The sequence below is a fragment of the Stegastes partitus genome, unplaced genomic scaffold, assembly GCF_000690725.1.
Source record: "Stegastes partitus isolate 25-593 unplaced genomic scaffold, Stegastes_partitus-1.0.2 Scaffold1992, whole genome shotgun sequence".
Classification (NCBI taxonomy): domain Eukaryota; kingdom Metazoa; phylum Chordata; class Actinopteri; family Pomacentridae; genus Stegastes; species Stegastes partitus.
In genome coordinates, this window is record NW_007579723.1 from 63807 (window position 1) to 78199 (window position 14393).

General features: G+C 41.1%; 1 long non-coding RNA gene across 1 annotated transcript; it reads left to right on the plus strand.

Annotated features, from left to right (window-relative positions):
- Positions 1 to 10777: 10777 nt before the first annotated feature.
- LOC103373481 (uncharacterized) lies at positions 10778 to 14393 on the plus strand. Its single transcript, XR_521064.1, has 2 exons — positions 10778 to 11132; positions 13664 to 14393. It is a non-coding gene; the product is annotated as an uncharacterized LOC103373481 (long non-coding RNA).

Genomic DNA, 14393 nt, shown 5'->3' on the forward strand with positions numbered 1-14393 from the left:
GTGGAGTCCACAACCGCCGTGTAGGGGAACTATAGCCCCTATTTATGGGTCACCCGCTCAGCTAAGTGAGCTATAGGGGCCCCAACAAGAGATGTTTATGGTATTGCAGATGTTTTCACAACAGAAATGTTAAAAAGGAAAAAAAACAAAACAACAAATACACAGAAATCAAAACTAAAAAATGTATTTTAATTGTGAAAAAGTACTTTTTTTTCCCCCATTATTTTACAGTATTTTAGCTTCCCCATCTGCTGGAATATTACAGTTTTGTTTTTTGTTTGTTTGAATATATGCTGATGTCTAAATGGGTTAATAGGAGCTTAATGGAGTCAGAAACAACTAAAAACATACGCCCACATGCATACAAACACAATTGTTCCGATTAGCTCTCCCTCATTTTAAATGTGTCAGCTCCTTTTGCAATATTACTGACTGACACTTTGCATAGGCAGCTGAAGTAGGAATCTCTACTAAGCTCGTAAATATTTCTATTGCTCTTTTTGCCTTCAGAATTTATGATGCACACAAAAAGAGGTTTTATTCACGGTGGTTATAGTTTGCCTTCATTTTTCATTCGATCATTTTTTTTTTAGCCTTGTACACCGATCTCTCTAAATATTCTGCCTTTGTGTAGCGTGCGTGGTCTGCCTGGATGTGCGTGTGCATGTATGTATGTGCAGGTTCGTCAGATGGCATTTAGTGATTTGCATATGTGTGTTATGCAAATGTACTTCACTGTATGTACGTATACATGATTGGTTTACAAAGCAACGTGTCCTTTTCGAGCAGATTCGACAGCACATGCACAGAAGTCCTCTGCAGAAAGACCTTTTTACCTTGTGCCTTCACAGCTTGTTCAAAGGCTCCTGTGATTTCAGGACTACATACCACTATCGGTGTTGTGGAGTGATTAAGAAGGACAGTGTGAGGCATTGAACGCAGCGGCACACTGAATATGAAAGAAGTGTATGAATGTTTTCTCTTTTTTTTCACTGCAAGCCATCAATTATACATAACTTCATCCCCTTTGAGTAAATCTACCTATTTAAATAGATGCTGGGATTATTTGACACTCCAGGGTTTCTTGTATAAGCGGGAATGCATGTGTGCATATTCTTGTGTTTCCACTGGCCCTGGTGTTAAATGGAAAGGTAAAAAAATTGGGGGTGAAATGCTTTTTCTTTGTTTGCTGAAGGTAGCTTTCTGCTCTTGGGTGACCTTGTCCGTACGGCGATGGATAGTCAGTATTTTTCTATGTTGTCTCACTTATTCAGTGACCTTTGTTTGCCTCCCTGTTTTACTCTTAATGCAGGAAGCTGTGTGAAAGGAGGGGAACAGATTTTTTTTCTCTCTCTCTCTTTGTGATTCCACTGGGAGTTGCAGAAGTAAACTTCATCTGTGAAACAAAGCAACAATGCAACACCGACAAACTAATTTTGGTATGTTGGTGCGATGACTCAACTGCTGACATTTGTTTGGCAATTTGTTGCGAACTAACCACGTCTCCTATAGAAACTGCTTATATAGAAAATGTGATTTGAAAAATGTATTTACCACAATAGAAAATGGTAACACTTAAAGGAGATGTAAGCTGATTTTAAGTCTTTTTGCAGCTTTGGGGAGTTCGACTACATGTAACGAGACCCTTTGCGGTTTTACATGGATGTCTGATAACATGCCTCAGATGCTGAGTCAGACCTGGATGAGGCCTAAGGACGATGAGTTTGAAAATTAAAATAAATATCTGAAGGTGTTGAGTTAGAAAAAAAACGTGAGTTGAGCAGACCTCTGTGACCAACTCCTCATCTCTGCTTGAGGCTTGTGGCTCAAGGCTTCACTTGTTAGCCCACAATCTCTGACCAAACTGTCAGCGCTCATCTTGCATATTTTAAGGTCATGTAGGTGTCGGGGTTGTACAAGAACAATGCGGCGAATGAAAAAAAGATCATCTCTGGTTCTGCTTCATCAATTTTAATCACTTTTGAACCGCACAGTCTAGATTTGACAAGGTTATAATAGTGCAACGCTAAATCACCAGAGTGCTCTTTTAGTGTCGTTCCAAAGCAGTCACTGTGAACATATTTTATTCATCTTTTTGTTCTTCTACAAACTCCTCTTTTTGTTTGTGGCTTCACGGCACACAATTAAGGTAAGGGGAAAGATTGCCGTCTTGACTTGAAGCATGAGAAACTAAGTTGTTGATTAATATTTTACTGAAACTACAAGCTTGCCTGAATCCTAACCACACTGGAGACCCAAACACCAAACCTCTGCGGTCCTGCACTTTGTGTTTTTAGGTCAACACCTTTTCTCACGAGCGATTAGTTGCGTGTAAACATGAAGACAGGGTTGTGAAAAATGCACCATGAAATTGCAATCAATGTTTGATATCCACGTTTCAAACCTCGACACACCCTCGTTGTCGTTGTTGGAGGCTTTTTTCCTTATTCGTCTCTGAAATAAGAAATACACAATATATTAATAGAAAAAAAATGCAAACAGAATGTTTCCAAGAGCAGCTTGATTGATATGTCATCCAAAAGCTGATACACGTCTCAAACATTGTGTCATCCGCACACACACACAACGTGACACACACACACTGAGACCAGTGCCGATGTGTGTGAAAATTGAAACAGTGAATCAGAAAAGGACACACATTTACATCACATTTGCTTTCGCCGTGTTCTGGAAGCAGCTGGGAGAGAAGATGAGCACTTATGCAGACAAACGGTTTAATCTCTCCCCTTGCCGAGACGTCTAACAAACAATTCGTGCTCCCTCTCTTTCCAAGCCATTAGTGTAGAAACCGTGTTCTTCCACCACTGATTTAAATTCATGCACTGTGCGCGCACATACGAGCGAATCGTGCAGTATTCAGAACAGAGGTATTAGATCCTCTGATGTCTCTCTGTGTTCTGCCAGGGGCTTTCTAAGAGGCATCTCAAATATTCACAAACATCCATCAATGCCTGAAAGGGTCAGAGACTAGCCACAGTCACTAAGAATCCCACACACTCAAATCCCACACACACACAAATACACCATACACATTCAATTAGTTTCTTTTTTTTTTCTTTTGCTCCTGGAGTTTTCTTTAATCACAGTTTTTTTTTCTATCATCTCTTTCACTGAGGCCTGCAGAGGAAAAACATGAGTGGGATTCAGAGGCTGCCTGTACTCTATGCGTGTGTGGGTGGGGGAGGCGAAAAGCAAGGTCCCCACAGCGTAAATCATTCAATTTTAGGGTGAAGTTTAGCGTAAAGGGTGAGGTTAAGTCTCCAGAAAAGTCGCCTTCGTGTTCAATTTTTTACAGCTTCTTCACTTGGTCCTATTAGTAGGAATCACTTATTCCCACCTTCTATAGTGGACTTGACCTTTTCACAGTAGAGAAGAAGGAGACCGAGTTGTTTCCGGAACCTCTAGGAAGGTTAGCACTTTTTCAGCTTTGACACTTTATGTAAGAAGTGTGGTGTTAAATCTCTTCAGACACTTTTAGATCCATTGCATTGTGCTGAGACAGTTTCCTTCACACCCTAACCTCCCATGTAAGACAATATTAGAAACAACTCAGAGCGGACTGATTTAATACTTAATATCTACTCGGTATTGCTAATACTTGCTATCGGATTATGACGGCCACTGATCATATTTTCTGTGGTTTAACTGAATGAGAAAAAGACTTGGAGCCAAATTTTGCGCCAGACGTATTCAGTTTGAAGCTATCCATGGTATGCCCTTTAATTTGAAAACAGCTAAAATATTTTAAAATCATGGCTCAGGATCTATCCACTGTGTTTATCTACAAGCAGACTACTTGCACACATTCTGGACTTGTTAACTTAGACATTTTTGGTGCTATATTGTGATATTCCAACCAGGAGATCAAGGTACAATTATGCCCTCTTCTGGCAGTTCTTGGAGCACCAGCCAAATCTACAGACGAATGACAAATTAAAGGAGAAAAATGAACTGTGACTCCTGTAGCGAGGAGATGTGGGTGCGTTGTTATGCTGTGGAGGACATTTTGCTGGCATGGTTTGAGGAAACTTGTCCCTTTGGAAGAAAGGTTCACTGCATATCAATACAAAGTTGACCTGAGTGATCACCCTCATCCTGTGATTAATACTTCTATCCAGGATGACAGGGCCTCCATCCACATGGCGTGAGGGGTCACTGAATGTTTAATGTGTATGAAAATGATTTCAATCACACACACATCTTATCCCAATTGAATTAGACTCCACCGCCATCATCTAAAATGAGGGGATCTCTTGTGTGAGAATTGTGTGCCATTCCTCCCTCCTAAGACATATGATGATGTTCTTCTTTACATCTGTAACCCATCTGTATCTCAAATGGCACCAAGGAAAAACAGATCAGTGCCTTTAGCCACTCTTCTGCCTCACCATCTCAGACTGCCTGGCTAAAGAAACAGGACATAATTATGATTTTGCAAATAAATTGCATCCTTTAATATCACATTTTAACAACCTGTGTTGCCTCCTGAATGAGATTCAACTGTCTGATGTATTCATTTACCTGCTCCTCTGTCCTTACTCTGTCTGTCTCTGTGATTCTCTAGTTTGACAGTGGAGCTACTGTTTTATAGAATTTTACCTCATTGACCATTAAGGCTATCTGGGTCATGATCTGCTAAATATGGAAGTACTTGTTTGCCATTGTATGTACAGCATATTTCTACAAACACAACATATTTTTATTTAAAAAAGCCTCTGAAAGGGCAGTTCAAAAAGTGATTAAAATTGATGAAGCAGAACCAGAGATGATCTTTTTTTCATTCGCCGCATTGTTCTTGTACAACCCCGACACCGACAGGACCTTAAAATATGCAAGATGAGCGTTGACAGTTTGGTGAGAGATTGTGGGCTCGCAAGCGAAGCCTTGAGCCACAAGCCTCAAGCAGAGATGAGGAGTTGGTCACAGAGGTCTGCTAAACTCACTTTTTTTCTAACTCAACACCTCCAGATATTTATTTTAATTTTCAAACTCATAATCCTTAGGCCTCATCCAGGTCTGACTCAGCATCTGAGGCATGTTATCAGACATCACACAGCTCAGTGTTACATGCAGTCGTACTCCCCAAGGCCTGCATAAAGACTTAACGTAAAATCAGCTGACATCTCCTTTAAGTGTTACCATTTTCTATTGTGGTAAATACATTTTTCAAATCACATTTTCTATATAAGCAGGTTCAATAGGAGACGTGGTTAGTTCGCAACAAATTGCCAAACAAATGTCAGCTTAATCTCCCCTCAGATGATGGAAACAACACCGTGTGCTTGTGAAAGTGTGTGGTTAAGGGTTGAGGCTAGCGGTATCCTGCAGAAGCTGCATATGTGTGTGGGAGGGCCCTGCAGAATTAAATATTATGATCATACTTAAGGGCTCCTGTTTCGCTTTCATGCGCACATTATTGCTCTGCCTTCATAATTTCCAAGTTGCAAATATCAAATAGAGAAAAGGAGAGATAATGATTGCAATCAAAACAGCTGATCAGCGCTAATCACGCTTGTGTTCAGAGACAGACGGTTTGGGGACTCTTTTTTTTTTTTTTTGGCCTTAATGGAATCAAATTGAAATGATGCTGAAAGGACTCACACATTGTTGGTGAAAAGCAACGTTCTCTTTTTCTGCTTGTTAGCTGAGGCTCTTCTCACTCTGGTGACTATGGCCAGAGGCGCCTGCTGACTGTTACCAAAGAACTCGTTGATTTACCAAGAATTTGGACACAACAGGCCCCGGGGTGTGAACATGCACACACACACTAGTGCATATCGACACATATAAGAGCAGCAAAGACATATAATGTGTCACACACAAAGGGAGGGGGGATGTGTGTGCACCCTATCACATCTAAAATATAACATCTACAAATGCACTTTCATTTATGTGCACACACACATTGACAATAACTGCAAGGAAAGTGCAAAACCAATCGGCACTTACTTTTATAATTCAGGCAAAAGTAACTAATATTTGACAGGTGCCCTCAAAATGCTCCAAAATGAGCATTTGCAACCTTTGTGCAACAGTTCCACGTGTGACATTTAAGGCTGGGATGTTATCAGAAGCCCTTGAGTTGATTCAGTTTATCATTTTAAATGGAAAAAAAACCTAAAAAGTTCACCAGGCTCCTTCCCGACACAAGCAAGGAGCGACTGCAGCGACTGCAGAGATTAAACAGCTGATGCAACACCACATCATCACCTATGTCAATCTTATCTGATGCAATCCTTAAGAAATGACGCCATAAAATACTCAGAATGGGGTGACACTTACAGGTTTAAGTGGTGATGCACTTTCTTTGAACATCAGCAGAGATACACATTTAAAATGTGTTTCTCCCATCTGTCAGGCAAATTGATTCGAGGCCTCCACAGACCTTTGGTAAACCTGTACCCGTTAAACAGATCAGCAGCCTGTAATCAAATTGTGCTCCATCAGCTCTGCATTAGGGGAGAGAGAGAGAGAGAGAGAGATGGAAAAACAGAACAAACTGTCGGCCAAGAAGCTTGTATAGCAACACTTCATAGTACAGCCCACAATTTAAGGGGTAATTTTATTGTATGAAACAGGGAACAAAACATACTTATGAGTTTTCACTGCTCATTTGGACACAGTGGATAAGAAATTGACCATTTGGAGAGTAACAATTTAGAGGAAAGGAGAAATAATTCACTCTCATCTGCCAGTTTATTAGATACAGATAGGTTAAACTACCATCCATTATCTATACAACGCTTAATCCTCATTAAGGTCCTGGGGGGCTGGAGCCTATCCTGCTCGACTCAGGGAAAAGGCAGGGGACACCCTGGACAAGGTCACCAGTCTATCACAGGGCTACACTTAGAGACAGACAACCAAGCACACTCACAATAACACCTACGGACAATTTAGAATTACCAACATGTTTGTGGACTGTGTGGGAGGAAGCCAGAGAACCCAGAGAGAACCCACACTGCACAGGGAGAACATGCAGACTCTGTGCAAGATCCCAGGCGTCCTAACTGGGACACGAACCGGGGATCTTCTAGCTGCGAGGCAGCAGTGCTCACCACCGAGCCACCTTGCAGCCCTACGTAAAACTAACTCAATGCAATACAGCAAAGCTGCAATAAAATCCACAGTTAAGATAATAATATAGTGTGATATACAATGACAGGAATTTATCAGTCTTAAATTCTCAAAGAAAGTGCAGCAGCTTTTAGTCTAAGTTTACAGCAATATTTCTTACAGATTGTGTCACAGAAGACTGACTGGTGTAGGTGATGATGTAATATTGCATCAGCTGTTACACTGGTGTTCAAAGAAAGTGCATCAAACCCTTTTTTTCACAAAGTTATGTTACATTAATACATAAATGACGAGCATCGCAAACACAAAAATAAACCAAATATATCGAACAAAGGCAAAGATTTGACAAGTGTTCTCAAAGTATTCCAAAATGAGCATTTGCAACCTTCATCTATGGCTGAAATGTCATCAGAAATCAGTGGCGCTGATAGGCCCTGAGCTTCTGTAATAGAGGCAGATAGATGACAGCATTGATCAAAAACACAAGCACTTTGTGTTTCAGGTCTTCTGTTTGTCATTCAAGCAGCAAATCAGCTTTGCTTTACTTCACACTTGTGCGTTTTGTGCAAGCCCACAAGAGAGACATCACACTGGTTGCAGGACTTGTCATTGTTGGCATCTGGCGGTAGCCAGATAACTAATTCACTAAGGCAACAATGGATGGCTTTGGATGTAAGAACCTTTTTCAAAAAGAATAGGATCAAGGCAACGAGGCACAGGCGAGGCAGGAGGAGGTGGTGAAAGAGTTGGATCCATTGCTGAATGCACTGCCAAACATAGAGTTTTCAGTGTTTTTCATCAGCAACACAGACACCATTTAATTATTAGTTATTCCTTTTGGGTATTGGGTTATGAAACTTTATGGGTGAACTTTTTCCTCTTACCAGAAGTCATTCAAAGTGCTGTCAAATAAATGCATTATTAAAAATGAAAGAATAACCTACAAAATACAGAGCCTATAAAAAGTATCCACCCATTTCAGATGTTTTTCTCTTCTACTGCTTTCAACACGGTATCAGGCTCAATTTAATTGGGCATTTTTGGCAAGAATTTACAAAAAAGGCACGTTTGTGTCAAAATAAAAGCAGATTTCTACAAAGTACCGTGAGCTAATTAAAATCTAAAATGTAAAATATGTGATTGCATAAGTAGACACCCCCTTTCAAGTGACTCATCTAATTCAATAATGGTGCACCCAGTTGGTGCTCGAAGTCTAATTGTGGAGAAAATGGAGATGAGTGCAGTGAGTGTGTCTCAAGTGATTGTAGTTCAAAGTCAATGATGAACGACATTAGACCTACACCATGAAGACAAAAGAACATTCCAAGCAGTTCAGAGTAAAGGTCATTAAAAAACATAAGTCAGGGGATGGATCCAAGACAATTTACAAGTCACTGAATATCCTTTGGAGTGTTGGTAAACCCATCATTAAGAAATGGAAAGAATACGGCACATGTGTGGATCTTCCTAGAGCAAGTCATTGTTAAAGAACTGAGTCAGTATGCGTGAAAGAGATTAGCGAGAGTACCACCAAGACATCTATGACTTCTCTGAAGGAGTTTTAAGCTTCAGCAGCTGCAACTGGCATAAAACTGTTCTTCATCACTCAAAGCTTTATGAATGACCTCACTGTGACATTAATGTGGCTCATGGGCGAAGTATTGAAAAGTGGGATACAGCTCAGTAATGCAGGTTTTATATTTATTTGAAATACCTTGAAATTCAGGTTCAGTTCTTAAGATTGGGCTGGTCTAGACTGATGTGTTTCAAGACCTATCAACACCTCTGTCAGAAGCCCTCAAGTGGTTCAAATGGAAAGCTAGAGGACCCTCAGTAGAGGGGTATAGTTGCCCCCGCCAGCCATGATTGCTCTGAACCCCACTAAACCATTATTTCATCCAAATTACAACACAAGTGTTTTCTTTCACTAATCATGGTTGGCTGGTTGTCCAAGGTGAATTAGGTACTACCCATGTATACATTACATGTTGTGGTAGAGTTATTGGTCCTATCTATGTGTGTGTCTGTGAACAGTCTCGAACTCGAGTGCTAAACTCTCAGGTTGATATTTTACAGGTGAGCTAGGAATGGCCTCTTCTCGGACTTATTCGATTCTGCAGTCAATCAGTGCAAAAATAGCTCTGCTAGAGGTCAAAGGTCACTATTTCCAAAAAGGCTGTACGCCTTCAAAAGGGTGGAAGGTAGATTTACAGTATTTGGTGCAGATACGCAGCTATGATAGGGCTTTCCATTGGTGATGTTACATTTGACTTTGGGGGATAATTCACTCGAGGTAAAAAAAAAAAAAAAAGGATATTGCCATTATATTTGAAATAGCATGTAATATATACATGGACAGGACCCTTTTCACGTTGGACTACCAGTCAAACATGATTAGTGAAAGAAAACACCTATTTTGTGGTAAGTTGGACGGAATAGTGGTTAACTGGGGCTCACTGTAATTATGGCCAGCAGGGGCAACTATATCCCTGTACTGATGGCCGCATAGTTTAAAATATAATGGCAATATATCAAATATTTTTTACCTTGAGTTTGACCTAAAAAAAAATCACCCAAGATCAAATGTGACATCCCCAGTAGGAAGCCTATACAAAGTCCCCGATACAAACAATGTGTCTAACTTGTTTTCAAGCTACAGTGCAGTCAAAACTTTTGACCTTGAAACATCACCCAAGGTGGAATGAATCATCACCGATGGAAAGCCTCTGTACCAAATACCATAAATCTACCTTCAACTCGTTTGAAGCTAGGTGATATTTTAGGGAAAAAAAGTGATCTTTGACCTTTGGCGGAGCTGTTGTTTCACTGATTGACCCCAAAATCGAATCATTCTGAGGAGAAGCTCACCTGTAAAATAACTTGTTAGACCTTATCAGACTGCTCTCTCTCTCTCTCTCTCTCTCTCACACACACACACACACACACACACACACACACACACACACACAGTCTCCCTCTCTCTCTCTCTCTCTCTCACACACACACACACACACACTGACCTATTACTCTATAATTGCTCCTTGCTAAGGGCAACTACAACAAAGTGAAAAGTTCACCAGGAGCTCCATCCTGATACAACTGAAACATGAGCATGAAAACCACAGCTGATGTAACATTACATCACCACCCACGCATGTCAATCTTATCTGATGCAAGCTGTAAGAAATCATGCTTTATAGCTGCTTGGGTTACTACTAACTCAGTTTTCAGAGGTGATGCACTTTCATTGCACATCGGCGTACATAAGCTGTGCATGAGTTGCAGCCTCTGCTTTGGTCAGGATGTCCAGTTACGCGCAGTTAACGCAGGAAAAGAAGACTGCGATCGTTGCTTTGCATGAGGAGGGACGTTCCACGCGTCAGATCGCCAAAAGAGTGTCTTGTAATCAGTCGACGGTGAGCAGATTTCTCTCCAAACTCAAGAACACCGGCTCTGCAGCGAGGAAACAAGGAACGGGACGCAAACGAGTCTCCACGGCGAAACAGGACCGCGTTCTGAAGCGCCTGTTCCACAAAAACCGCAGCGCGTCTTCGTTTGAGCTGAAACGGGAGTGGGAGGAACGTACAGGAGTGGTGGCGAGTGCAGTGACAGTCAGAAGACGCCTCCTGAAAGACAGACGTCCTAAGAAAAAGCCCCTCCTCACGCAAAAAATGAAAAAGGTCCGGTTGAATTGGTGCAAGGAGCATGTGAGATGGACACCCGAGCAGTGGAAGTCAGTGATTTTCTCGGATGAGAAGAAATTCATCCTGCGTGTGGCTGATGGGATGGAAACTGTTGGACATGAGGAAGATCCAGACTGTTTGGTGATGAGATTCCCCACCAGCCAGTTGATATGGGGCTGCATTTCTTATCGTGGAGTAGGTCGCCTGCAGTTTATAAATGGATCTTTAAATGCCAGTGGGTACCTGGCAATACTGGAAGAAAAGCTGCTGCCAACCATTAGGGACCACTTCAACCTGCCAAATGGCTGCATCTTTCAGAAAGACTCTGCTGCCTGTCATCGGGCTAAAAGTGTGAGTATATCAGGGGCACATCCAGAAGTTTATTATAGGAGGGTCAGATGGGGCCCCTGGGGTGGCACACGGAAAACAAAAGTGAAATTCTGGTATGCTGTTGTCGAATATATGTGATCAAACTGAGAGTTGTTAAATTTACGGTCTTATTTTACAGCTAATGTTTTCATCTAATGTGTGTAGACTAATACCAGCACAATTGCAATTTTAGTTGTATCATGACCACCACTCAGAATAGTCCTAGAGAACAAATGCTGTGATGTCCGCAAGAAGTTGATGTGTCTGTTCATGTATGATGGTCTACACCCATTTTGGTGTCAAAGTTTTTTGAGCTGATTTTGGACAATTGCAATGTGCAGAATCCAAATATTACATTGGTTTTGCTCAATAAGGTCAAAATTTTGTTTGTCGCAACATGCACTTTTTTTTAATATATATATTTTTGTGTACATGTGCGGATATCTATGCTTTGTATCATACAAAATGATTTTTTTCTATTGCCTGAAATGAACAAGTTGATACTATAAATAGTTGCAGGAGAATTACATCTAGATAGAAAGTTTACCTCCTGGTTTATGAGCAACACATCAGAGTCGTGTGATTTTAGCAGAAAGAGATGGAGACCAGGTATCAGGATGCTGGGATGTAGTCATGATGGCTGATTACTGCTGGACTCTGAAGAGAGACAAACCTGCTGCTGATCATTCCAGGAGTTCCAAGAAGCGCAAGTTCAAGCCCTGAATTTTGAGCAATGCTGATGAAACATGCAATTTACTTGTATTTACCTTTACAAATGTTTACGCTCATCAACTTTTGGATCATTTAGCTTATGAAAAGGATTAGAAAATGAAATTTTTCCTCTAAAATCCGATTTCAGATGAGAAATACTGAAATAAATCAATCGCTAATTTCAAAAAATGTCATCGATTTAGTGGCAAAATTTATTTATTTTTTAATCGAGTTGGCATAAAAACCTGACCTGATACAGAAAAACAGATGTCATTTTTGGATTCAGCGTTGCAAAAATGTCCTAAATCAGTTAAAAAGAAATCTTAGACACCTTCAAAAAAGCATTTCTTTTGTAACTCAGTGTAATTTATGTAAATATAACAATTTATGGTGCAGTGAAATTAGTTCATTGTTACTAGACTACCTGTTGCCACTTTTTGGCAGTTCAATGCATATGATACTGCAAATATTCTGCTGCAAAACAAACATCTCTGATAAAAAGCTTGATATGACAGAAAAGTGTTTTAAGTTTACTAAAAAGTTTTACAGTAACTAAAACACAGGTGTGATTCAGCTTTGTAAAACCGCTGCAGACGGTACACTGTATTTGACAGCTGACCTGTCTTTGGTGTAGAAAATTACAGAGTCTGTCACAGTTTGTGCAGAGACCCAAGTGCAGACAGAGGGACGCAGCACACAGAATAAATGTCTAACAATTTACTATATAACACACTCAGACTATGATACAAGAGATAATATGGGAACTGGGGCGGGGCACTAGAAGGCACGACAGGGAATAACGCTACAGAAGCTACTCCTATATGGAGCATCTACAGAAGTCACAAAGGGACGCATGCAAATCACAAGATACAAACAGAATTAATCACAAGACACTAGATAGTTACAGAGCGGGGAATTCACAAGACTGAATATGACAGGGCTAGGACAGTTATGCACCAAAGGCTTCCATCAAACAAGTTTAGCAATTAAGCACAAGGCATCAAGAATTCGGCTCAGATAATAACAGACGTAACCTCGTAGCGAAACTAATCAACTTAGCCGACAGCAGTTAGAGGAGAGAGTTCAGGGGAATGCATACGGAGAGGTGCGTAGTGTGGCTGCAGGAATCTGGGATTGCATGTCTTAGAAGGAGAGTGGGCACGATGGAGAGGTGTGGAGTGCAGTCAGCGTGGAGGCAGGAGCGAACTGAACAAGAAAACACAGCTGAAACTAGAGCAAAGCAACAGAAGCCATTCTTTTAAGGCAGGTAGTGAATGATGAACAGGTGAGCCACTCCCCATCAAAAGTGGCCTCACTCAGCTGATTGTCCAATCACCTGCACGAGGGAAAGCACACGCACACCGCCCTCACGTCCACGGGAGAAAGGGTTAAGGAGGGCGAGCTGGCAGCTAAGCACAGGAGGAGGAGGCCATGACAGTCACTCACTGATAGACCCTGAAAATTTCTAAGTATGTAATTTATGAAATGATCGCTGTGGTGAGTTGTGCATGAACGCATGCACCTCTTTCATTTTGGAGATGTTCAAATGAATCCCTCTCCTCTTTAATGCTCCAATCATTTATTAAACTGCTCCTACAAACAGCTGGAAGCAACAACTAAACTTCAGCTCCTGGTGACTGATACGTTTTAGTTCCTCTTTAGTTCCAGATTTGTGTGCCTCAGTCAACTTTCATGCTCTGTGTGGTGTTGACATACTGTCGACTGAAGCAGCACTTGTGTGGTAACTTCTGCTTCTTTTCTGCATCCGACACTCAACAGTAATGTGTTTACATGTGTTACAGGTGAAGAAATGGCTGGAGGAGCGGTCCATTACAACCCTAAAATGGCCAGGATACAGCCCGGACCTTAATCCTGTAGAGAACTGTTGGCATCTTCTGGCATCTGCAGTTGGCAGAAAGAGACCAAAGACACTTCATGAACTTCAGGAAGCCATCGTTCATGTTTGGAACAACGAACTCTCCCTTGACTATGTTCAGAAATTGATCTTGTCAATGCCTCAGAGGTGTGCTGCTGTCATCAGGGCCAGAGGCAGTTCGATTAAGTTTGTGCCTGCATGGTGACGTTTACATGTTGAACTGAAAGAACTTCCTTGAGGATTTCTAATAATATTTTAGTCGTAAATGCTGTGTTTACCACAGATGTTGTATCTTTGCTTTAAATATTAACAGGGGCAGAGACAAGGGGTGGCCCGGGGGTGCCCATCGGACTACAATCTTGCCACCCTTCCGGCCACGTCACGCAATCAGCAGTGAAGTCTGTTAGAACGCTCTGCACATACTCAGAGTTATTTCAGAACTCTAATGTAGTTTAAATGGTAATCTCAACAATTAAAAGAGCATAATGTTGAGTAACCAAATCCAAATCTTTTTTTATAAATCAGTTCAGGGTTACATTTTTTTTAAATGGGACTATTTGAATTCCAGAGATTTGAGATGAGGGCTTCAGCCTGGCCACCCCTCATGACAATGTCTGAGTCTGTTGCTGACTAATAATAAATATGTTTTGTTTGTA